At 39.7% G+C, this 24,871-nt stretch overlaps 1 long non-coding RNA gene across 1 annotated transcript; it reads right to left on the reverse strand.

The window, feature by feature from the left end:
- Positions 1–1,005: 1,005 nt before the first annotated feature.
- Positions 1,006–19,314, reverse strand: LOC117822175. The gene is made up of 3 exons (XR_004633136.1): positions 19,206–19,314; positions 14,781–14,875; positions 1,006–1,103 (listed from the first exon to the last, which is right to left on the reverse strand). It is a non-coding gene; the product is annotated as an uncharacterized LOC117822175 (long non-coding RNA).
- Positions 19,315–24,871: the final 5,557 nt, after the last annotated feature.

Below are 24,871 nucleotides of genomic sequence, written 5' to 3' on the forward strand. Positions count from 1 at the left end.
CACCGGTTAATCAACTCAGCCAGGCTCCTAAGAAGCCAAAGCTCTGAACAACTCTTAGTTTTAAATTATCAAAGCTGATGAGTTATAAAACCTTCAGCCCCTGAACAGAGTGCTTGAATGAAACAGGAGCTATTCAGACCAGTTTTATTGCACCAGGCTGTTTGCTGTAAAAATGTGCATTTAAACATGAGTGAGAATGAGGTTTCCTTGAATTCTGGAGTGGGACACTTGAGGACCTGCAGTTTTTGCACTTAGCATTGGCAATTTTTTAAACTCAGAAGTTTTCCACTTGAATATGAGCCACATTCTTTGGCTTTATTTGGAATATGAAACAAGGCTTAACAACATGATATTGATGTTTTTATTGCAAACATGAAAGCATTGTTGACTTTAACATGTAGCACCAATCCATAAAAAACAATCACTCCATAACTGTAGACTCTTGTTTACTGTCACTAAAGAGCTCATCCGCTGCAGTGAAAACCATAAAAAAATCCCCCCACTTTCAGTGATATACACTTTGTGTCTAATTGGCTATGAAAAAACAACGGTCTGGGATATTATGAGTTGATATCATAAGGTTGAGTAATATTATTCAGATAGTATCTAATCCCCAAATGGAGCTCGTATCTCTCTGTGCTTTATTATGTTAAAAGCTCTTTGCAAACAAACTGAACAGTCATTTGTTCAGTTTGGGTTTGGCTCCACTAAGCCATTTATCCCCTCTCATTATCTCAGGCATCCTCTCTCACTGACGGGGAAGGCAAGGACAAACGTTCACCTTCGCTTCTCTGCTTGATCTACTTTTCTCTTAGGTTGACAGAGACTGCTGAAGCAGGACGGACTGGATTTTCTCTGCAGCATTTCTTTGTAATCCCACTTTGAAACTTCTAGGATGATGAATTGGACTCGTCTTTGAAAAGCAGGGCCGCAGATTTCAGCTTAAATCATTTATTAGAAAAAATACATATATATATGTACAGTACATATTCTGATTAGTAGCTCCTTGGTTGCACATTCATCCTGAGGTTCAGTTCTTCATGGTTTGCTCATCCTTTTCTGCAATTTGGACTCCGCCTGAAGACGTACTGCAGTTATAGCGCCTAGACATTATATGGAAAAGAGAACACACAGATTACCCCTTTAAATCAACGAACAGGTCGATAACAGAAACTTGTGATTGCACTGCTGATCAAAGTAATTTCTGCAGCAGTAATATGAAAAGAGAATAACACAGAGGACATCTTTAAAACCCATTAAAACTGCAAGATATACCCACACACAGTTTTCACTCCCCCCTTTATTTCCTCTTTGCATTCATGTGTGTGTGTGAGTGTGTGTATGTGTGTTAGGCTATAGAGGCTGCTTACTGTTTCTCATTCAGCTATTTTGGCCGCACTGCTATTTTATCTTTCTCCTTACAGAAACTGAGTCCTAAATGGCCTTCTAAAAATATTTCATATTTGGCACCGCAGCCTCTTTAGTAGATTGGCTTGTGGCTGTTATAGAAAAAGAATAGCACAGTCTCTCTGTAATAGTCCTTTAAGAAGCCATTAGGGAGTCAACAGTCGTAAATTATGAACAATACTGTAATGAGCTTGCAGGAGAGGGAGCCCCATAGAACTTATTAATGATGACTGGTCACAGACACTTAATTCAAAGCACTGAGTCTGGTTCATTTGTTAATATTTATCAGAATGGGGGTGTTTGAGAAATGACTTCAAGGAGCTGAATGTTATTAGGCTGAGAGCTGAAATTACTTCTGCTGCCTTTTCAGGGCGCAGATGACTCAAAGTCCACAAATGAACTCCTCTTGTCGAGTGCCGGTAGGAGTTCCACTTCTTAGTGCAGTACGTGCGACCGTGAGGCTTCAGCTCCTATGACGCATGAACTTTGAGGACCCAGTCGCTCTAAAAGTTAAATCTGAATCAAAGTTATGCACATTAAAACATCCTATTTTTCTTCTGAACAAAAAGAACAGATAAACCTAATACAGAAACAGACTTTTAAAGGCTTCTAAATCCTGATTACTAGTGGTGTAAATTGGAATACGTGCTGAATACATTGTCCACAGGGGGTGCCAAAATCCACACATAAAAATAATTATCTTTCGTTAGCATTCAGCCACTGCTTAGTCAACAATTACGTTTAAAAATTACACAGATGTTGTGACAATATAAACTGTTTCAAAAGCAAAACTCAAATCTTATTAATGACTACTATGGAAGTGCTTATGTTTACGTTGCTGTCTTTTTTTTACATCATCATTACATCAGCTAGCCAGCAATACATGACCAATTCTCAAGATTTAATCCAATCCAATGGTTTTAGTCTGATCAGATTATTTTGAGTGACCTGGCCCTGACACTTTCCACACAACTTAAGGACATGCAGGTCCTGATTTTCTCCTAAGATGCCTTAAACGCATGCATCTTGCTGCAGGGGATTGTCAGTGTTGGATGCACTCTCATAACTCAAAATAGTCTGTCTTGTTTACATGTGGAGGGGCAGCTGAGTAGGGGTAATCTTCAGTAATGGTAGCTGTGTTTTTGCTATCACTACAAAATGTTCAAAGACGTGACCAAAATACAAATATGGTGGTTGAAAACACTATAACTGAGGCAAGCAGTAAAGAGTATAAAGCAGAGAGTGTCTGGTTAATATGAATACTTGCAGTGAGTGTTTGAGGCTATTACATGCTGCATTCACCTCAACTCCCCACTGCCTTTTTACCAAGAGACTGACTCGGGGAATCCACAGGATGCGTGTGCGCCGCGTTACGGCTGCGACACGGCTCTGCTCCGTCCCGGGGCTTTCGCCCTGGTCCATAGGATGCGTGTTTGGAGCGGCGCGCACTCCAGAGCAGGAAACTCAAGATCCCTCGAGAACTCCAAAACGCGCGAGAACAACACAGTATAAACTTTTCCTCGTCCATGGTGTCGGATATCTTTTGAGACTGACGTCTGGCCCGATGCCACAGGTTATGACGTAATGTTGAAGAAGTGGTGAAATTTACGATCTTGTGTTTGCACATGGTGTTTATTTTGAAAGTGAGCGGATGTTGCATACGATCCTCGTGCCTGACTTCCGGGATAGTTCGATCATTTCTGTGTCGATTGACGCGTGCTGGGCGCGGGGAGCGGCGAAAATAGACTCCCCGCGTATCTCTGGCAGAGCGGCGCGGCGGAACGCTCCAGAGACGGAGCTGAGACGCGCCGCAGCGCGCCCTGTGGACTCTAGAGCATTGACTTGAATGGGAACCTATTTGCTGCGACGTGCGCGGCGCAGCCGTAACGTAACGCGACGCATCCTGTGGATCTTGGGCTTAAGAGGAAGTCTGCATACAGTCAGGGTGAACAGGTAGATTTTTCAGTTTTGCATTGCATGCTTGAAAGGAGCTTTAGAGAGGAAATTAAAGCTAAAGAGAGAGTGTGAAATAGAACAAAAACTCCCCCAAGGGTGCAAGCGTGACTCCCACAACCTTGGCAAAGGGGTAGGAGGCCACAGAGGCGACCCTGAGGAAGGGCAGACTCTCCGACACCCCCAAGCACATTTCCAGCACCTCAACATTCAAATTATTTCCAGGAAAAGGAGCAGGGCAGAGACGGGTGATGGAGACAAACAGTCGGTGGGGGGGTCACAGTCTGAGTACCCTCTCTGGTGGCTCATATCTCCACGTCAGTGTGTCCTGTGGGTGGACCAGCCTGCTCTCCCCCCCCAAACCCTGCTGCTCAGTCCCTGCAGCTGTTGGTGACAGGGCCTGCAGAGAAGGGCGGGGGGGTAAAAGTCACTCCCATCTGGTACAGTTGGATCAGCAGGGTCTGAGATGGGGGCGAGGGGGGTCATGTGTCCCTCTGCATCAGTGACAAGACTGCTCTGCCAGGGATGACTCTCTATCCACCAGGGAGAGACGGTTTTCCATGCTTTATGGGGGGCTTTGTTTTTCCTTGTAACAAAGCATTTCTTCAGTTGGTGCAGAGAGGCAATTAAACCTCAATAACAACTCATGTTGCCCTCAAGCTACACTGGGTTCAAGTCTTAGGGATCAGCTGGTTATGCTGATATTTACATGTCATTTAACAATAATGACTTGAACTGAACATTACAAGTATCCTGATGTTCAGATATCCTTGTTTGTTTTGCCCCTTAAACAGTGGACATCAGAGTTAAAATATGTGAGTTGTTATTAATAATTCTTTATAACTAAAGCTAGCTTAGCAAGAAAAAAATTATTGTTTGTTTCCCTTTTGACAGTCTACCTCTGGACATAAACTCTTAAAGGTCAAAGTTGCATATTTGTATACACCTTGTTTTTTTCACAAACAACATACAGAAATACATGCAAACAGAATTTCCTTAGCTGCCATCCTTAAATGACAAACCCTCAATAACAACACTAACAACTCTACCTGTTACATTAGGTAAGGGTCCAAAAAGTTGTTGTTTTACACACAACAGTGCATTAAAAACTACCCACCTGCATTTTTCTGGCAGTCAAAATCAGTTTACAGTTCTAAATATAAAGGATGAATGGGGGTTTAGTTGCATTTGTTGCTATTGCAACATCTGGATGCCCTGGAGGGCTGCGGTAGTTAGCCTAGCATAACATAATGGTTCATTTTAACCCTTTTGATAGTCAACATTACCATTAAGTCTGTTAAAGGGAAGGGCTGCATGGTAAAAAAAAAACAAAAACACATTAAAGGGTATTTCCTTTGTTCGTTTAGAGTATACATTAACTCTTCCTAACAATGCTTATTGTCCTGCCAGTTCCTTTAGGTTAGAGGTCTAAAGCTTTGTTGGAAATGTTTATTTGTACTACAGGTTACCTGTTTTTTGAATCTGTGAAAACTACCTCAGTCAAACTTTTAAAAGAAGCTAAATCTACCCCAGGTGCATCTTTGCTACATTGCAGGGATAATTTGCTGCTTTTACCAAAGCAGGGCAAAAACTTACATATTCTCTCTTACTTGTTTTATGCAAAACATTTAAGTTTTTAACAAGTCACATATAAACAAATATTTATTATGTTGGTTTAGAGTATCCATTAACTCTTCCTAACAATGCTTATTGTCCTGCCAGTTCATTTAGGTTAGAGGTCTAAAGCTTTGTTGGAAATGTTTATTTGTACTACAGGTTACCTGTCTCTGCTAAGTTCTTCTTTTTTGCCCTGTAGGTCAGTACTTCATATTAATTCACTTTCTGCTTCATTAAACAAAGCATTTCTTTTTCTGGTTCAGTGGGATGATTAACCCTTTCTAACAAAACTGATTAGCTTACTAGTTACACTTGTTTAAAAAAACCTTAGCTGGTAATGCCTGTTTATAGTTGTGATTTAAAATGTTAATTTCTATACCACTACCACTACTACTACTGCTGCTACTACTACTACTACTACTACTACTACTACTACTACTACTAATAATAACAATAATAATAATAATAATAGTACTACTAATAATTAATATTGATGATGATATTGATAAAAATAAAATAATGAAAATAATAATATAATAATAATAATAATAATAATAATAATAATAATAATAATAATAATAATAATAATAATAGCATTATCATTATTTTTATTATTATTATTATTATATTTTTTTATTATTATTGTTAGTTTCATTATTATAATTGTTACAATTCATATAATGCACTTTACAGTATTAAATATGAATGTCCCTTGCAGGACTACCTCTAAGTAGATTATTGTTGCAGCTCCAGTGAAGACACTCAGTAAATTACAGACTCAGTTTGCTTGTTAAACCAGCCACAAACACACAGCCAGCTCTGCCTCATATTTCTGATAACCATTGCTTGCTGAGATTGTTGTGGTTATTTTGCATCTATTGCTCATCCATCTGTATATGCCGTCTTTGCATCTTGCAAGTTGTTTTTTTTCACCCACACATAAATAATAATCTGCAGGCTATGCATTCTGCCAGGAAGATCCTGCCGCCCACTTTTGGAGATAATGGATGGGATGTGTTTGTTTTGTTGAAAAGTACAATGATCAGACAGTATAGAAACTCTTTTAAAAGCACTTTAGATGAAGAAGCAGGGAGTGGAATTAATGGACTGGCATCAGTGTTTGTTATTATACTCTTAGTATAACAGAGCCCGCAAGCACACATATTCTTTTTCATATAAGAAAAAATATTCTTTGCATATAATGTTGCTCACGCCATTACCCACTAAGTAGTCTCAAAGTAAAGTCGAACTTTTTTATTTAAAGTCCTTACTTGCCGCCACTGAGGGTGTTTCTCTGAATTTTTGAGCAGTTTTTCCTCTTGTGATTTGCATCATCCTCAGTGACTCAGTGTGTTTAAGTCTAATTACTTTAAGCTATACATTTCTGCCACTCCCAAGACTGGAACAGCTCTAATGTAAGTTTGGGGTCATTGATCTTTTGTATTTCCCTCTGAGTTTGTGCCTGTTACCACTTCATTTGTCAATTAATCCAATACAATAAAAAATCCTTTCAGGGAAATTAGACTATTGTATTGTTTATAATCATATCCAATCTCTATCTTTTACCTTAACTTGTTGTGTCCCATTTTGATCATATTGCCTTGTATGCTATCAAAATGTCATGTTTGGTATCCTTTCATATCGTATTGTACAGTAGTGTATCGTATTTTATCGTATTGTGTTGCATCCATAGACAGTATAAAATATGGACGTAGTATCCGTGACGTCACCCTTCTGTTTCTGAAGCGCTGTTTTGAGGCCAATCGTCGGCGGGAGCCATACACTGCTGTCGAGCGTTTGTGAGGTAAAGAGGCGGGCTTTGAGCCTCCTAGCCAACAGCTACAGTGTTCCCGCCTGTCAATCAAGTCAGCTGTGCCTCTCATTGGAAGACTAGTAATCTCAATATCTTTGAAATTGCCGCATTATAAAAACTTCAACCCCCGTACAGTGTGTGCCGATCGAGAAATGAGCTATCCAGACTACACTCGTTTTTTGTACCACGCTGTAAACATGTTTATTTCCGCTGTAAAGATCGTTTTTTTTGAATTGGTGTGTATGTGGTTTCCGGAGCCAGCCTCAAGCGGATCCTCGATGAACTGCAGTTTTTAGCACTTCTGCATTGGACTCATATTTTTAGAACGGAGGTTGCCGCTTGGTCGTATCCTATTGTATCAGATAGTATCGCATTGATATCTTATGGCACTAAAATGTATTGTATCATATTATTTGGGGGCGGCAGTAGCACAGTCCATAGGGACTTGGCTTGGGAACCGGAAGGTCGCTGGTTCGAGTTTGGACAAAGTTTGGCAAGTGGACTGGTGGCTGGAGAGGTGCTGGTTCACCTGCCTGGGGCACTGCCGAGGTGCCCCTGAGCAAGGCACCGAACCCCCAACTGCTCGGGGTGCGCTGGTTGACGGCAGTATCCTCACTCTGACATGTCTCCCTAAGCATGTTCACTGCATGTGTGTGCATTCGTATGTATATACCAAAAAAAACTGTATGTGTAGCATGTCCAAAATAGCATGAGTGAAAAAATTTAATTTCCCCCCTGGGGATCAATAAAGTACCTTTCTTTTCTTTATTTTTAGTCATACCTCATCGTATCGCATCGAAGCATAATTCCTTATATCATGTTGCATTGATTTGTATGGTATCGTTATTGTTCTGTACGGCATGGTTTAATCGTATCCTATCGTACAGTATCATATCGTTACTGTATTATATTGTATCGTGTCTAATCATTAATCTATGACTGCCAAGGCATTGGTTGAAACAGGAGAATAAACATACCATGCAGCCAATTAGAGATCTAGAATAAGCAGTTAGGCTGTGATGTCCTGATCAGTTAGCTAAGTTAGTTGACTTTTAATGAATAACACATTTTGATATTTCGGATGCTAACAGCTTGTTTGAGGTCCAGTAAGCAACTGTTTTGTAATTTTACTCTTTTCAAACAAAAAGAAGTCAAATATTTGCTGAAACCAGCCTCTAGTGTGAAGATTTGCTGCTTGTCCTCTTCGAGAACAGATGTGAAATCCTTAGTTTTTTAATGTTTGTTGGCATAAAAAAGACGTTCCTGCACATTGTGATGAGCATTTGTTAAAACTTTTTGACATTTTATAGATAAACAATTCAATTAATTGTGGAGATAATCATGAGGTTAGTTGAAGGCATAGTGACAAGCTTAAGAATTTGTGACATATTTCCTCTCTGCGGCTGCAGCCATCTATTTCTTTTTAACTAACTGGATTAGCGTGGCTATCATAATTATCGCTGGGATTTATAATTATTAAGAGACGGCTCTCTGAGGATTAATTTGGGGGATGAAAAGTGAGTCGCAATGAGAGCTCCGCGTCTTCTTCAAAGCATAAATCAGACACTGATATTCATTTCCCCCCTTTTTTTGACCTTCTCTCTGTTTGGTTTGCTTTACCTGCGTGTCTAATCCTCCTCCATTCGGTGATGAGGTGGTCAGTAATTGCTTGATGAGCAGTCATTGAACATGAGCTTCACTTCCACCTTGTTTTCAGAGGGATCCTGGTGTGAAGGGCACAGACAGACAGGAACTATAAGGTGACTTAAATGACTAATTATGGCCGTGTGCTTGTTAGCTGCAGGGTCAGTGGAGCGTGCCAGCTGTCCTGCCCTCTGCCCCCCAAACTGCCTCGACTCTTAATCACAATGTCACAGAGACTGATTACTTGGCAGCACTTGACTTCACATTTTCACATTGAGGGGAAATGGAATTACAGAAGAATATCCAATTTAATGACACTTTTATTAATCACAGGAAAGAGAGATTTATCTGCTGAACATAAATACTGCGACATAAATTTTACAAAGAGATAAAAGCATCATGAGGGTCACTGCTAACCACCATCCATCATATGTATTCAATTCTCCATTTACGCAGGAAATGTCCCTGATTTCTTTTCTCCTGAGAGTTTAAAAAAGTAAGCACTGTGAGAGATGATGACGGTGGTTTTTCAGTTGCCATTTCAAATCGACGTCTAACTTCCCTGCACGGCAATTCCAGTAAATCAAAGTGAATAACAGTGATGAAAGTGAACAAATGAAATCAAATAAAACAGGGTCACACATCACTGGAAGGGCAACAAATGGGCACTGAAATGGAAATAATGTTTTTTTTCCTTGTGTCTCGACAAAAACGGGGGAAAAAAAGCCATCAGCTCTGGTCAGACAGCAAGTTGTCATTTTCGCCTAAAGCAGCGCCAACCGCATCAACAAAAATATAGGTCTGTGTGGAACTTTGGATGACAGAGGAGGGTCACTCATTTTAATGTAAAAGGACAGTTCTTTTGTGAAAAAGCGCTGAGCGATCCAGAAGAACCCAGGAGAGGGACAAGCAGTCTGAATAACCTGATTCTTATTCATTTTGATTTGTTCATGCTCTGCGGTGGCAGAGGGAAGCGAGGGCAGCAGGTATTCCTGGAATTTGTGTGCTTTCTATGAAAAAAATATTGTCTTACATGTTGGCATATTTAAATGTTATTCACTATTTATTCCATTCAAGGTTAAACTGGTGGAATTCTATTAGTTTCAATGAAGTAATAGAAATGTAGAGGAATGAATGAACTCTAAATGGAAAGGTCAATTTAGATACATTCTTTGCAAATGAGTTAAGGTTGTAAATGCTGTGGTGTGTGGCATCATTTGACAGTGTATGTGTCTTACATGTCCTTCCACAAATAAGTATCTGATGAATGAATTATTTTATTCTATTTTTCTTATTTAAGCAAATTAACAGACAGAAAAAGAAACATGTATGATGAAAGAAAAACGCTGTACTCTAAAAAATGAATGTTACTAAAACCCTGTTTTTTAATTGACAACCTAATGTTTTAAAATTAACTGTTTAATAACCACCGCTATAAATGAAGGCTGCCACAATATCAGATTTTCACCTCATGACCTCATTACAGAAACTTCAAACGAAACAAAAACTAACTGTCTTCTTCTTTGTGTGATCTTGTTACACACTATCCACAAACACTCGTCTTTATTTACAAACTCCAAAATAATCCCTTACTGTCGAGGAAACCTCTTTTTGGTGCTTTCTTTCTTTATTTCTTTTTAAAACAAAGTTATAGTTTTTGGCTTTTACACCTTTATTGATAGAGGAGAGGAGAGATGATAGAGTAGGAAACCGGGAAAGAGTGAGGAAGTGACACACAGGAAAGGGGCCACAGGCTGGAATCAAACCTGGACCACCTGCTATATGGGGATGCAACTTAACCATTAGGCCAAATCTGCACCCTTTTTAGGTGCCTTCATTGGTTATCTTGTCTGACATGGGTCATCTACTCACTCCTGTCCTCGCCAGCTCACATTGGCTGCCAGTTTTTTATCGTGTAGATTTTAACATTTTATTGATTACTTATAAAATGTTAAATGGACAGGCCCCAAACTATTTAAGCGACCTTTTAACCCCCTATGTGTCTGGGCGGCCCCTCAGGTCTGTGGATGCATCTCTGCTGGTTGTGCCAAGATCCCACCTTAAAACAAAAGGGGACCGGGCCTTTTCAATCAGAGCTCCAAGTTTGTGGAAGTCCCTGCCACTGACGATTAGACAGTCCACAACCTTAACTGCTTTTAGATCCTCACTAAAAACATTTTTACATAAGAAGGCATTTCTCCACCCCTAATTCTTGAATTTGCTCTGCATTCAGATGTCTTGTTTTGCTTCTGTCTGTTGTGAAGCACTTTGTAGCCTTGTCAAGAAAAGTGCTATGTAAATGAAGTTTATTATTATTATTACTCTGATCTATGCTGCAGTAGTTGCCACATACTGTGGTAAAGGCAGGCTGGCTAGCTACCTGATGATTATCTTCTTCTTCTTCTTCTTCTTCATCTTCATCATCTTCTTCTTCTTCAACTTCATCTTCATCTTCATCTTCATCTTCATCTTCATCTTCATCTTCATCTTCTTCTTCTTCTTCATCTTCATCTTCATCTTCATCTTCATCTTCTTCCTCCCATTTTATGGCATGGCAACCATAGAGTGTAAATATGTTTCTTGCTTTAAAGCTGGGCAATTTTTAATCGGTGTGTATGTGGTCACCAAAGCTTTTGCAGCCAGTCTCAAGTGCAGGCTTGATGAACTGTAGTTTTTAACACTTTTGTGTTGGCTTCATATTTTGAGACAGGGAGTTGCCGCTTGGTGGCAACCAGTGTAAAGATCCACTACCATCCCCTGTTATGAACCAGTTGGTTACTAGGTATTACCGTATGCCTATTTTTTAGCACAATATCAACATTTAATTTCCTTGACAGACAGTTACTACTGAAGATACCACAAAATGAGCTATAGCATTAAAAATAACTAAAGATGTTCTAACTGTCTTTACAGATAACTTTCAAACTTGAGATTATAGAAATAGGATGTCTAACTTTTTCTAACTGCTGTTGAAGGGCAACATTTTAAAATGTAAATAATCATTTTAAATAATAGAAATTGATACCACAGAGGACATTTTTAATCTTCTAGTGTTCTGATGACATTATAGTCTTCTGCCTGTCATCTCAATGAACATATGCTATTTTGTTGTCTAGATACAAATCTATCATAATGAGTGCTTATTTTAAAATGTATAAACCAGTGTAAATGTAAATCAGAGCACAAATTAAGCACATTTGCCAATGTTTATGTGAGCTTATTCCCACCAGAGTTTATCCAACACTTGTGACAGTTTGAAGCAGCTGCTGCACAACCACATCTGTTCTGAGCTGACAAACAACAACCCAGTCAATATGTAAGATAGAATAACTGAGAGATTATTCTCATTTCAGCTGCAACCGAAAGAATAAAACTGACATTTTTTTAACTTTGCATGAGTAGTTTCACTCATAGCATATATCTATACACATGCCTATAAATTTAAGAGTCACAACCATATTACCTCTATCAAAAAATGTGTCCTTGAATTTTTATTTTAAAGTGTTATAAATTATAATTAGACTAAAAAGACTCTGAAGTAGGATTCTCATTGGGACTAAAACAAACAGAAACAATGATGTGCTTTCTTTAAGAACAAACAAACCAAAAAAAAGCATCATCATTATCGTGACGCATTCTTGTCTTTATAAGTGGGGACATGTGTTCTTCTGCTTCCTCATGTGGACTCAAAGCCTTGGCCCTGGAGAGCACAGGGATGTACAGTTTTTTGCTCTGGCATGCAGTTTCCTCTGGGGGGGTATGAAACATGCTGGAGCCCATTAAGAGTCAATGGCCACCATGTTCAGCACGGAGAATGTGGCCTCACCTCGTCTCTAATGATGTAAATGTGTGCTGACAGCTTCCCTGCACACAGCTAGCATGATGAATCACACAGAGCGGGTAAACAGTAAGTATTACCTGTCTCACTGCTGACGTACAATTACATGTATGTGAGCGCCTGCAGCCAGGTACAGATAAATGTGAAACAGCCTGTATTTAGTGGATGGAAAGTGAGACAATGATGGTGTCTGCAGGATTTGTTTGTACAACTTTTGGAGCAGACACAATACTTTTTTGACTCTTCTCTTACTTATTAGCAGGATGAGTGACAGTGTAGCTGCCAACGCCTCAACCATTATTTTCCATGAATTTCCACTTGATTTCAGACTTTTTTCCCAATTTTGTCCACAAACTGACTGACACGTAGTGCTGACAGGTTGTATTTGACTCATCTGTGCGCAAAAAAAGCAGCATGGCGGTGTCTGAAGGCCAGGTCCCTGTAGGGAGCCCAAACCTTCAGCATATTTCAACTCTGCATTTCTTTCCCCTTCTCCTCCCCATGTCTCCCCTCCGCCCCTGCAGGGCTGGCACATGTGTGACATATAATTGATTCATTAATAATGTGAACAGATGTTCCTGGTCCAGTCTGGCATCATGCCTGCTTGCCTGCATACTTTTTTACTGCCACAGACTCTGACTGCTTACCATTAAATGTGCGTTGACACAGAATGGAGGAAGGTGATGTATTTTTGATGCTTAAGAGAATGCAGGGAAGGAAATGATTACCAACTGTTGGTTAGATTTATTATGCATCTAATGCATGAGCATGTAAGTGAGATGTATAACACACCCACAAAATGAGGCCTGGCTCTTATGGAAATTTTAAGTGTGACAGATGCGTTCAATTCAAGGTTTTGACCCTGATGAGTTTCTGTGTTCCAGGATTACTGACAAAACGACTAAAAGGTCCAATCTAAAGTAAATGATACCGAGGTGTTCTCAACATCACATATATCAACTTGGTTCATATGACATTTTTAATGATGCAGGGTGTTACAGACCAGTGCACTCAGATCGTCAACACTGCATCATTGATTGTGGATTTGGATCTGTGTATTTTTACACCCTGTTGTTTGTGCCAATGTTCAGAATTAGTGGCTAAAAACAGAAAATTAATTGTAGCCCACCCATGTCAGTAACATGAACAGCAATGTTGGTAGTTATCCAAACCCGAAACTCTGATCTGTTCACCGAAAATGACCAATTGCTTTCTGTGCTCCAAAGTAACCAATCTTTACCGATTTGCAAAGTTGATTGTGTGTAAATGATCTATAATTTAATTTGAGAAAGACAGTAACAGAAATGTCAGACAAAGCAGTTAAATCATTGGATCTGGATGAGGAGGAATAATATCAGTTGGGGGTTAGAACAGAATGAGGAAAATGTTCTGTAGGGGGGAGGTAGAGCTCACAAGCCTAGATTGGCAGGGATGCCTAGACTGCCTAGACTGGCATCTCATCTTGGCTCTGCCTCCCCTGTCTTCTAATATCTAGCTACAGACTCTTCTTGTTGTTTGTTGGGTGATGGGGGCTGCTAGGGTCCGTCAGGGTGGTGGAGTAGGTAGTATCAGTGTTGAACTACCTGGAGCTTGCATGTACGGAGCCTGGGTCCGTTGAACGTGCGAATACTGTATGGGATGGGTTATTAAATTGGGCGCTGCTGGCCTAGCGGTCTAAGCGCCCAACATACAGAGGCTATAGTCCTCATTGCAGAGGTTGCAGGTGCGACTCCCGGCCGCAACCATTTCTTGCATGTCTTCCACCACTCTCTACTCCCCACTATTCCTCTCTCTTCAGCTGTCCTTCTAATAATGGCAAAGAGTCCCAAAATATAACTTTGAATTGGGGTGTTCTGGTAGTGGATATGATGGAGAGCAGGAGCTGGCATGGAGGGGGGTTGCTCTTGGGCACCAGAGTTAACTGTTTAGCCTCTAAACGATACATCAGTGAAGGGAGGAGCCCAATTTATAACCCCAGTGATGTGCTGGCTCTCGCTCGCCATCTATCCTTTCTATCTCAGGCTCTGGGGGACATCTGGAGCCATGGGGTGGGCTACTAAATTTTCAGGGTTTTTTCTCTGAGCGCTCATCCTTTCTTTCAGCACAAGTACACTGTGTTTGTCTCAGATACAAGTCCACATGTCATGCAATCAGATTTTTTTTTTAACAGGACCATGGTCATTCACTCGTTCTGACTGGACCACAGAGGCCAAACCATGCTAGATTGGTACCTGAAATGTAAAACTTTAAGCTTTTGGGCAACAAACCAAGCAGCCGCATTTTGATGTGTTGAGGGTTGTGACATGTTGGTGATACACAAGCTTAAATGATGTTAGCTTGCATTTGTATAATAGATAAACTCGGGAGATTGTGTTAGCCTGAATCCACTCAAGAGCCGCAGCTAAGTTCTACAGTATCAGTTTACAGATTGTATTGTAGAGTTATCCAGCTCTATCAGTGTAAGTGAGTAAATGTACGTTTGTGTGGAGTGACCATAATGATTATCACCTCCTGCTGTAGAGACCCACAGACCTGTCACACCTGCTCAGCCTCTGGTTCTGCTCTCACCGGTGGAGTATCGGCTCACCGTTAATCAGACGGAACTGGGGATGAGAGAAAAACACAGTAGTGAGATGTGTGAAGGAAATGTCATCACCATCCACGGCAGCAACACCGTACACTTAAATCTCATCATGAGGCGATTGTGCATGCAGAGAATATCACTCTGCAGCTCTCCGAAAGGATAATAAGTATTGTAGCTGAGATGTGGGGGCTTTTGTTCTAATGAGATGGAAAGGAAAGGCTTTAGAGCTCATGGTGAAGGTCTAATTAATCAGTCTCTGTGGCAGTTTCCCACAGCTATCCATTAGGGTTTCATTCAACAAGTCACTGGAGCTTCAATCTCACTTTCATTGTTGGAAATGGCTCCATAATAATAACATGATTGCAGATTGATCACAGGAAGGCTCTGAGGGGAAATGCATGTGGAGAGGAATAATGATGCCCTGCGTATATCTGTGAGGACGGCCCTCGACTAAAGGACTTTATACGAATTCTGGATTCCAACCAATCGGAAATTGTTCCAAATCAATTATGTTTTTCCATCAACGTGAAGCAGCATGACAGCAGTCGTAAAGCTTTTTCTTCAGGCTTCCCCATACCGTGCATATGGAGCACCAGGGAGAGCATCAATTTTTGTTTGAGCTGTGAACTACCGCTGAGAGCTATCTGGGCCGTCAATGTAAAGTCTGAGCTCCCTGTGGCCAATACAGCTCACACAGGACTGGAACAATCTGCTGTAAATTAAAGATGGATACTAGAGTCTGTCAACATCCACTGCTCTGTGAGGTCTCACTGTGGTGTCGGGGTAGGGGGTTATATAATGACCTGATTTCAATGGAAACCTAATGAGTGCAAAAGTAGTTCTTTAATGATACCCTATTTTATTTATAACATCTGCTAAACTCAACACAGCAGTTTTTAGGTTATTTTCTTGCAACGATTATCAAAGTACAGTACATTCTTGAACTCATAAATAGTTAACAACATTATGCTCAGTCCTCACACACTGTATCTCAGTGGGATAGATTATAAAGGAGTGTTTCTTGTAACTGTAATCAATTTCCACCCACTTTGGAAGATATTAAGGCTTCACTGAAACCTTACACATGCTGAATTCATTCAAAGGACTCTTGATTTTCGGCTTCAGAACTGAATATTCCTCCTCCAGGGAATCAAAACGTCTTTTGAACTACAGGTCTGTGTCCTCTCACCGTGCTTTTTTTTCCATTTTATACACTAATGACTGTAGAAGTACTTGTAGAAATAGGTGTCTGGTGGAATTTGCTGATGATAGTCTTTTTGAGTCTTTCAAATAATGATGAGATTGGGCATGGTTCTGTAGATGATGATCTTTGCAGATGATGCAAATATCTATACCTGCTGATAAATGTGTCCAAGACTAAAGACATGATTGCTGATGTCCACAGCCCACTGTCACACAAACTGTCATTCAGGATAAGGATGTTGGGATTGTGTCTCGTTATAAATACCTGCCGTTATCAATAACTTTCAACCCCACACTGGCGGAGTTTGTAAAATGGTTCAGTAGTCTGACTGTTCTTCTTAGGAAAGATGAACTCATTCAAGATGTGCAGCGTTTTGGTGACTTTGTATTATCAGTGTTGTATGGAGTCCATTCTCCCTTACCTGAGTGGCTTGGTTTGGCTGTGTCAAAGTGTTTAGTAAGAATAGGCTGGCAAAGCTTGTTAGCACCAGGTATGATAGGGGTGCAAGATATTTTACAGTGAGTAAGTAAGATTTATTTATAGAGCACCTCTCAAGAACAGAGGTCACAAGGTGCTTTACAACAACAACAACAATAGAAAAACATTAAAAGGCAAAACAGTGATTGCAAATACATACAAAAACATGACATAAAAACAGACAGATTAAACAAAGGCAAGTCTAAACAGATAGGTCTTCAACTGCTTTTTAAACATGTCAACAGCAAGCGTGTTATAAGTAAGGCTATAGACAAATCCTAAACTCTCCTGACCTCCCTCTTCTTGTTGGAGTTTGATCTCCTTCCCTCTGGATGTCATTTCAGAATGCCAAAAACAAGATGTTCCAGAGCTTCATTTATTCCTCTTCCCATTGAAAAGCTTGATTTGCTCACCTGATATGTTGTTCTCTATTCTAAGCTTTTGTGAATCAGGCTTTTATAGCTCCATGTTCTATTAGGATTGTATGGATCTTAGTTTTAGATTGTATACCATAATTATTTATGGTTCTATCTATTTGTCCTACCTTGACTGATAATTACTGTTTCTGTATTTCTGCACAGCACTTAATCTGACTTGTTGATGTCCTTTATTGTGCTGCTTTGGTACTGCTTAAGTGTCTGGTTCAGTGTAGCAGGAGTATCTTTGTCTTCCCTTTAACAGTGTTTTTTTTATATGCTGCACTTTATGTGGTTCCTTTGTTTTTGATGCCAGATGCAGATCAGATTTACTTCTGGATAATAATAAACTTGAACTAGAAGTTGAACGGATTGTCAACAGCATTTTAAGGAAATAACTCAAGAAAAATGTGGCGAAAAATCTGAAAATGAAAGACTCGAACTACGACGGTTTGTCTTTATGAGCTTTATTCCGGCCTTCAGTGAGCTTTGCAAAGCGGTCAGCTGGCAGAGTGATCTAACAAGCGAGACAAGGTCTGCTCAACTGACCCAGAGTGAAGATTCAACATGTTACTTACTCTCTTCAGAGTATAAGATTACCACATCCTTAAAGGTGACATATCATGCAAAATGGACTTTTTAATGGTTCTTTACCTGAAATATGTGTCCCTGGCATGTCTACAAACCCCCCGAGAATGAAAAAAATCCATTCTGCCCCTGTTTTGATTTCTCCACCTTTCTGTAAATGTGTGTGAAACAAGCCGTTTCAGACTTCCGTGTTTTTGTTACGTAACAACAATATCCGGTCTGTCACAGAGTCAGAGCTCGGAGCTTGTTCAGCCCATAGACTGTATAAAATAATACTGAATCCCCCCTCCGTTTTTCATTACCTGCACAAAGGCATGCTAGTTGTCGGCTTTACTCCCCACGTCTGCAGATTTGAAGATGTAGTGGATGATTTTTATTTGTCATGGATAAGTGCTAGCGCTAGTTAGCATAGCCACATAGCTACATCTTCATAGCTGTAGCTGTGTACCAAGACACACGTCGACATACTGACAAATAAAACAACAAGAAACACTAAATCTGTGACCAATCCTTCAGAAAGGTCCTGCTGCCTTTCCGGATAGAGGTCGGTTTTACTCCCCACGTCTGCAGATTTGAAGATCTAGTGGATGATTTTTATTTATCATGGATAAGTGCTAGCGCTAGTTAGCATAGCCACATAGCTACATGTTCGTAGCTGTGTACCAAGACACACGTCGACATACTGATAAATAAAACAACAAGAAACACTAAATCTGTGACAATCCTTCAGAAAGGTCCTGCTGCAGGCGCCTCTCCGTCAGGATCAGATTCTGGATCAGATTCAGAGGGTTGAAGTAACGCGATCTCTGAGCAGCCGTGTATATTCAGCCAACATGTAAACATTAGATCAACATGCTGGACAGCCGAGGCACATCCACTTCCTGAGGGGGCGTGGTCAGAGAGAAAACAGAGTGTTCTGAGGAGGACTGAAGAAGAGGGATTTTCAGGCAGACCAAAATCTGATTTCAAAGTGTTTTTTTGAGCATAAACTTTAAAGACATGTTTTGGGGACCTCTTAGACCAATATATATTGATGAAAAAAGCGTGATATGTCACCTTTAAACACAGTCAAAGAGCTGTGAGACAAACCAGAGAGCTTTTTACGACCTCTCGCTTCCTGGTCGCCTTCTTGACTTCTCACCCCTTGGTCTGCTCCTCAGCCATGCGAACAGATAACAATGTGCAAATCACAGAAGGTCTGATGTGTGTGTTTCTAACTTCTAATCAACACAAGAATAACATTCTATCATTTCTGTATTTTTTCCCATTACCAAAGTCAACAAAATTTGTAGATCAGATCAAAATTATGGCAAGTTTGCAACCATACATACCAAGCCTACCTACAGTTGCCTTTGAGGCTAAATGCTAATGTCAGCCTGCTTACATTCTCAAACTTCTATTGTTAGAGGTACAGTCTGTATGAATGAGAATATTTTGTGATATCTAACAGCCAGATTCTAGATTGAAACACTTCCTTGCTCACCCCTCCCATCTGGGAAACAAGGGTGGACAAGATGTTCCTGTGAGCAAATTCATCTCTTTGTCACCTTTGCTATTGCCTTGCTAGCTAATCACATACTGCCTGTTATCTGTCTGTCTTTCTAGCTATCTAGCTATCTCCCTCTTTGCGCCAGAATGCTCGTGTGTGCCATCTCTGACCGTACATCCACTGGTGAAGATGATAATCTTGACATCTTCTATTACCCAACTGCAGTGGATTTGGAGAAACAGTGGGCTGCGTTTTCTGTGAGCAGTGGTCGAGTCTTGCTAAAGCAGTCCTGCCAAGTTGTGTTCTGACTGTTGCCATGGTTTAGTTCAGGCATGTCCAAAGTACGGCCCGGGGGCCAATTGCGGCCTAAGGTCCATTTATTTATGGCCCCAAGCTTCCATCTTAAAGTGTGTTATTTATAGCATTAATTAATAGCATTATAAATTAATCACATTCTGAATCATTTGTACATTTGCAGTTTCTTTCAAGCGCACACACAAAACTAAAATCAATCCAGAAACGTCTCAAAAAGCTTCACATGGATTACTTATATAAAGCCAAAGCTCTGGGAATTCTGCAAGATAGCAATAAAGAAGAAACACAAGAACTGTTAAAGTTGACAGGTCTTCAAAATAATGATTTTATCATGATGTGAAAATGTTCTTGATGAACACTAAAAGTTCAGAAGACACAAAAGAGGACACGACAAAATCAAAATTATGAAATTGTGCAGAAAAGGCTAAATTTGGTGTATACAAATAGTTCAGAATGCAGGAAGATAATTGTTTAGTTCTTAAAATGTTGTCTGCTGGTCAGACAAGTCTTAAAAACAACATGAAATAGAAGTGTGATGAAATCCAGATTGTGATCCTGCCATAGAAAAATAATGATACAATATTTTTCCCATATTCCCCGACCATTTTCCTCCAGAAGAAAATAAAGTTTGCTAATGTTTCGTGGCTTGTGGAGAACTTAGGACTACCTAGTTACTGATTTATTGAGAACAAATGTAAAATAATTGTTATTTAATGGAGATTTCATCTATAACTTTTATGATTCCTAAGTCTCAGTAGGAGCCACTGGCGCTAAGGTATTCTGACAACATCAAATGTGGCCCTCTTTGAAAAAAGTTTGGACACCACTGGTTTAGTTTGATTGACATCAATCAAAATGTGAGCTACCACGCCCACACAGTCCTGAGAAAGAGTCCTAACTGGGACAATTTTGAACAAGGTTTTCTAGATATGGTTGCTTTTTCCAGTCAGATTTTTTTTGATGCTTGTGGACGTACTGAACTTTGATATTTGTAATATTCTAACTCATATGACCAGAGGCTTAAAAAAATCATGCTGCCCATGGTTTTCCCTCATACTATACCATCTAGATATTTCCAAATAAAACAAGACCATCATCAAGACCCTTTCTCCTTCAGTCGTCCTCTGCCTCGGATCCTCCTGTGCTCAGTCAGTCGAATGCTTGTGTCAGTAAAAGTTTGTGGCTTATTTTGCGGCAGCTGGTGATTCGGCCAAAAGCCACCCCTCAGGCTTAACACTGCAGGCCTCATTAATGCAAATCTAGCTTTAACAGACTGGTGGGAAATTGGCTCCCCTCACTCCATGGTGAGGCTGTTGAAAAGGCAGGAACAAGGCGAGAACCACCCAGAGGTTAAGTAGCCAGGGCAGAGGATTTAAAAGCAAAGGTTTGTATCAATCAACCGGCGTGGACCTGGAAACACTGAATCTGTGGAGGCTTGAAATTTGAATTATGTGGCAAAAGTTTGGCAAACGTTTGTGAGTGGGCAGTTTTGTGAACCAAACCGTTAACGTGTCACTGCTCACAAGATGCCGGGCTCTTGCCTTGCATGGCAGAAGAATTGGGAGAATAGTCGTTCTAATAAAGGAAAAGACATGAAATGTTTCTGTGTTTCTAAAATTACCAAATATTAGTCACTCTGGATGTTCTTTTCTTTTTTGTTGTTTTTCTTTCTTGTCAATTCATGGATGTTGTCATGTCATGCTCTTCAGCTGAAGCTAAGACATACCAATTAAATTGACATGGCCCAAGAGTTTTGCCATCTCTTTGAGTATTTCATAATGAGGAGAATTTGGGACAAAAAGTTATGCATGCGCTGTCTGTTCAGTGAGGGATTCTAAATTTCTGGGACAAATGCTGTTATTTCATTTCTCAGAATCTTTGGATAAATCTGTATCAAAAAATGTCAGAAGTTATACAGATTCACTTGGCTCATTAGAATCCTTCCTATTAGCATATTAGTGTTCTGTTATTTATTATACGCACTTCTACAACTGCTGGGCAATTAAGAAAATAGTTTTACTTTTATAATTTCATTTTTTTTGTGCTTATATATGTAACAGGGTTAAAATGCAGTATTAATTATTATTTCTTTATAATTACACAAAGTATACCTGTGTGTGTGTGTAGAACCTCTTTGTATATTTCTTTTCCCAAAAGTATTTTGAAGTGCAGCCTTGTCTTCCGGTCATTTTCTTCTTCGTTGGTATCTTGACCTTTATATTTGATTTGCCCCCTTCCCTCTCCCCTTTTGTATGTTATCCCTTGGGGAGAGGTAGGTGTCCGTCACTTTACTTTTCTGTTTCCATATATTTACTTATTCTATGTGTGCTTTTGTCCTGTATAGTGTTCCTATGTGTATATTAAACAGAGTTTACTTTTATTCCTTTTTAAAGTCATGTTTAAGCAGACTAACTGAACATGCACGTGCTGGTTTACGTGCACTGAAGGTTTAAGCTAGTCGAAATGTGCTTTCATCTGTGCAGGAGCGGAGACGGGCTGCATACTTTATAAAACTCTGAGGTTCTTGTCTGTCTGTTTAACAGGTATGATTATTGTGTTTTATATCCTTTATGTGAGTGTAATGTTTATGCTTGTTACTCACCCTTTTGTATGTTATCCCTTGGGGAGAGGAGCGGAGGCGGGCTGCATACTTTATAAAACTCTGAGGTTCTTGTCTGTCTGTTTAACAGAATAAACGCAGAACAAACGAAGTCCTGGTGTTTGTCGTCAGTCAACTTTAAACAAACACAATGCAGATTTCCACCGGTTACATATATAGTAATTAATGTTATAATTTTGACTGATTTAAAATCTTTAAATGCTTTGCATAGTGTTCTGCAACACTCTCCTTTTAAGGCCTATACTTAGCAAACCATATTAAGATGATAAATGTACAACAACGTCCTTACTAAGCGTAAAAAAGTATTTACTAGTTGGTATTTGAGTGGATATCCTCAGCTAAAAGAATTGAATTTTAAGTATAAGAACTCACTGCAGTCAGGTTTTTGGGCTAAAGGGTTTAAGTTGTTCGACTTTCCTTTGTTTCAACAAAGTCCACAATGTGCAGTTTTTGTGCAACTGTGAAGCTCTTTCCAGTACCAATCTTTCTTGCTTTTCTGTTAGTTATTTGTACAGCAGTTGATCACAGTAGAGTCTGTGTCATAGATGTGAGGTACAGATGAAGCATATGTTAGCTTTAGCTCGTGTAAGCAGCATTAGCTGTGGGGCGGATCCACACCCTGCAACCAATTTGTTGAGATTCGCTCTTCACTGATCACCATCTTGCAATAAAATGCCTCTCTCTGCATTTTATACTGTTATATCAGTCGCACTAGTGTCCAGAATGCAACCAACTCTTTGGATGACAAAAAAGGTTTTAAAAGTGCATCTTTTATATACCAAATATTACAGTATTAATGCAGAATAAAATACTATGTGCTTATAAATGTCAAGTCAGTCAACTTTATTTATATAGCACATTTAAAAACAACCGCAGCTGGCCAAAGTGCTGTACAAGCTTAAAAAACGCAATCAATAAAAACAAATAGCAATTAAAAAAGAACCGATATTAAAAACACAATAGATAACACTAGAAAAGGCCACAATAAATAAAAACAAAAATAAAAATGTACACAATATTATCTACATTTGCTTTGTTTCAAAGGCCTCATTGAATTAAAATGTGCCTGATTGTATAAGTAAGATAGTACACAATGAAAATATCTGCTTTGGAGCCATTTAAAACATGTGACTCTAAAAGGCTGCGTTTAGTAGTGCACCTTCCTTTGTTATTGGCATGTGATGAGCTGAAACCTGATGAAGTCAAACAGACCGATGTTGGCAGAAAATTAGATTTAGGATATGCTCAAGGTTCCAAGGAGAAATTAAACAGGATATCAAAGATTAGCACAGAAGGCAGAAATGTGCCTCAGATTTAATGATATAAGGTATTATTGTCAGCGCAGCGGTATCATGATCACTGTGGATATACTGAATATTACATAAGAAGGGTTTGATGGATCACTTCTATAATGACAATGAAGATAATAAGCAACTGCACTGAGTCCATTAAGTGAAACCTAGTGCAGACTCTCATCACCCACTAATGTGTCATAGTTTTACCTCAGGCACTGCATGCATGTTTGCGCTTATTGTGTTTTTAACACATGGATAAACTGCTCAGACAGTGATCTAAAGGAAATACAAGCAGTCACATGATTGTTTGAGGCAGCGGGATGCAGTCAGTCGTCCAGCCTGTGTCCATAGGTCCCTGCCTCTCTATAATGAGGGGACACAGCACGCTGCAGGTTAACATTCTGCCCATCTCCTGCAGACACTATGTCAATATGGATTAGGGGACCCAAGTAGCCCTGGAGGGGGAAAAAAAGGCCTCACCCATCTTCAATTACAAAAAGCAAACAGCTCCTGGGAATGGAAAGGAGAGAGGGAGGAGATGCACTTTTAGCAGCACCGGGTTCAGACCACACAAGACAAAGTCAACATTATTAGCTTAATAACGTTTTCAATTAGCTGTAACCCGCATAACCACAAGCTAATGGAACACAAAGACCAAAATTAATTAGAAAAAATAATTTGTTATTCCACAATGCTTTGAAGGCCCTCACAGGTCCAAACGTGAATAATGGTACACAGAATTTGGCCCTAATTCTCTGCAGTCATCCATGTGTGAAAACTGTGCATGAAAACACTCCTCAAAGTATCTTTGCACCGTGCAAGACAATGCAAAAGGGATGCTTTCATAGATAATAGTCCCATTACCAGGTCTTCCTTTACTTCTCCTCATATGTCATGGGCTATTACCACTGCCATATTGAGGATTGTGCCCCCATGATGTGTTTATAGCACATTACAGTGCAGACACACTTGTCTGAACAATAACTGTCGACCCTGCGGTGTTCTAAATGATAAAAGGAGATTGAAACTGTTTTATGATCTAAGAAGAGTCCAGGTGCTGAATCTGAGGCGTCGCTTACCATCTGCTTTCACAAGCCTCAGCTGCTTATTTGTTTTTCTGTTTGGTTAAATACATGCTGAATTCGGATTACGCTGTCAAGAATTTTCACACTTATGTCAGAAAATAACTTTTGATTACCACGTCTGGATGTTTCATGATTCTTGCTGATGTTTTTCTTTATGGATGAGCTTTCCACACCTCATCTCTGACTCATCTCTGACTCAATCTAATCTCACACTCAGTCATTCCATCCTTGAGTCTTTAACTGATGATCTTCATACTGTTTGTTCAGTCCTCTGGCTACTTTTTATAGGATGGAGGAATCTAGCAAATGCAATGGAGTAGTCAGTCAGCCATGATGTTGAATAATGAAACATATCTCACTCATTTTTTATGGAGTACCTTAAAGCTCCTGCAAGGGTTTTTAAACTGGTTATGAAACAGACTGAAATTACCAGTGATGTCTCTTTGTGACCTAAAAAAGCAAATGGGATTATCAGCAACATGACTGAAAATGATTACATCATAATTTGGAATGCCTGTAACTGCTG

This window comes from Notolabrus celidotus, chromosome 11 (assembly GCF_009762535.1).
Source record: "Notolabrus celidotus isolate fNotCel1 chromosome 11, fNotCel1.pri, whole genome shotgun sequence".
Classification (NCBI taxonomy): Eukaryota; Metazoa; Chordata; class Actinopteri; order Labriformes; family Labridae; genus Notolabrus; species Notolabrus celidotus.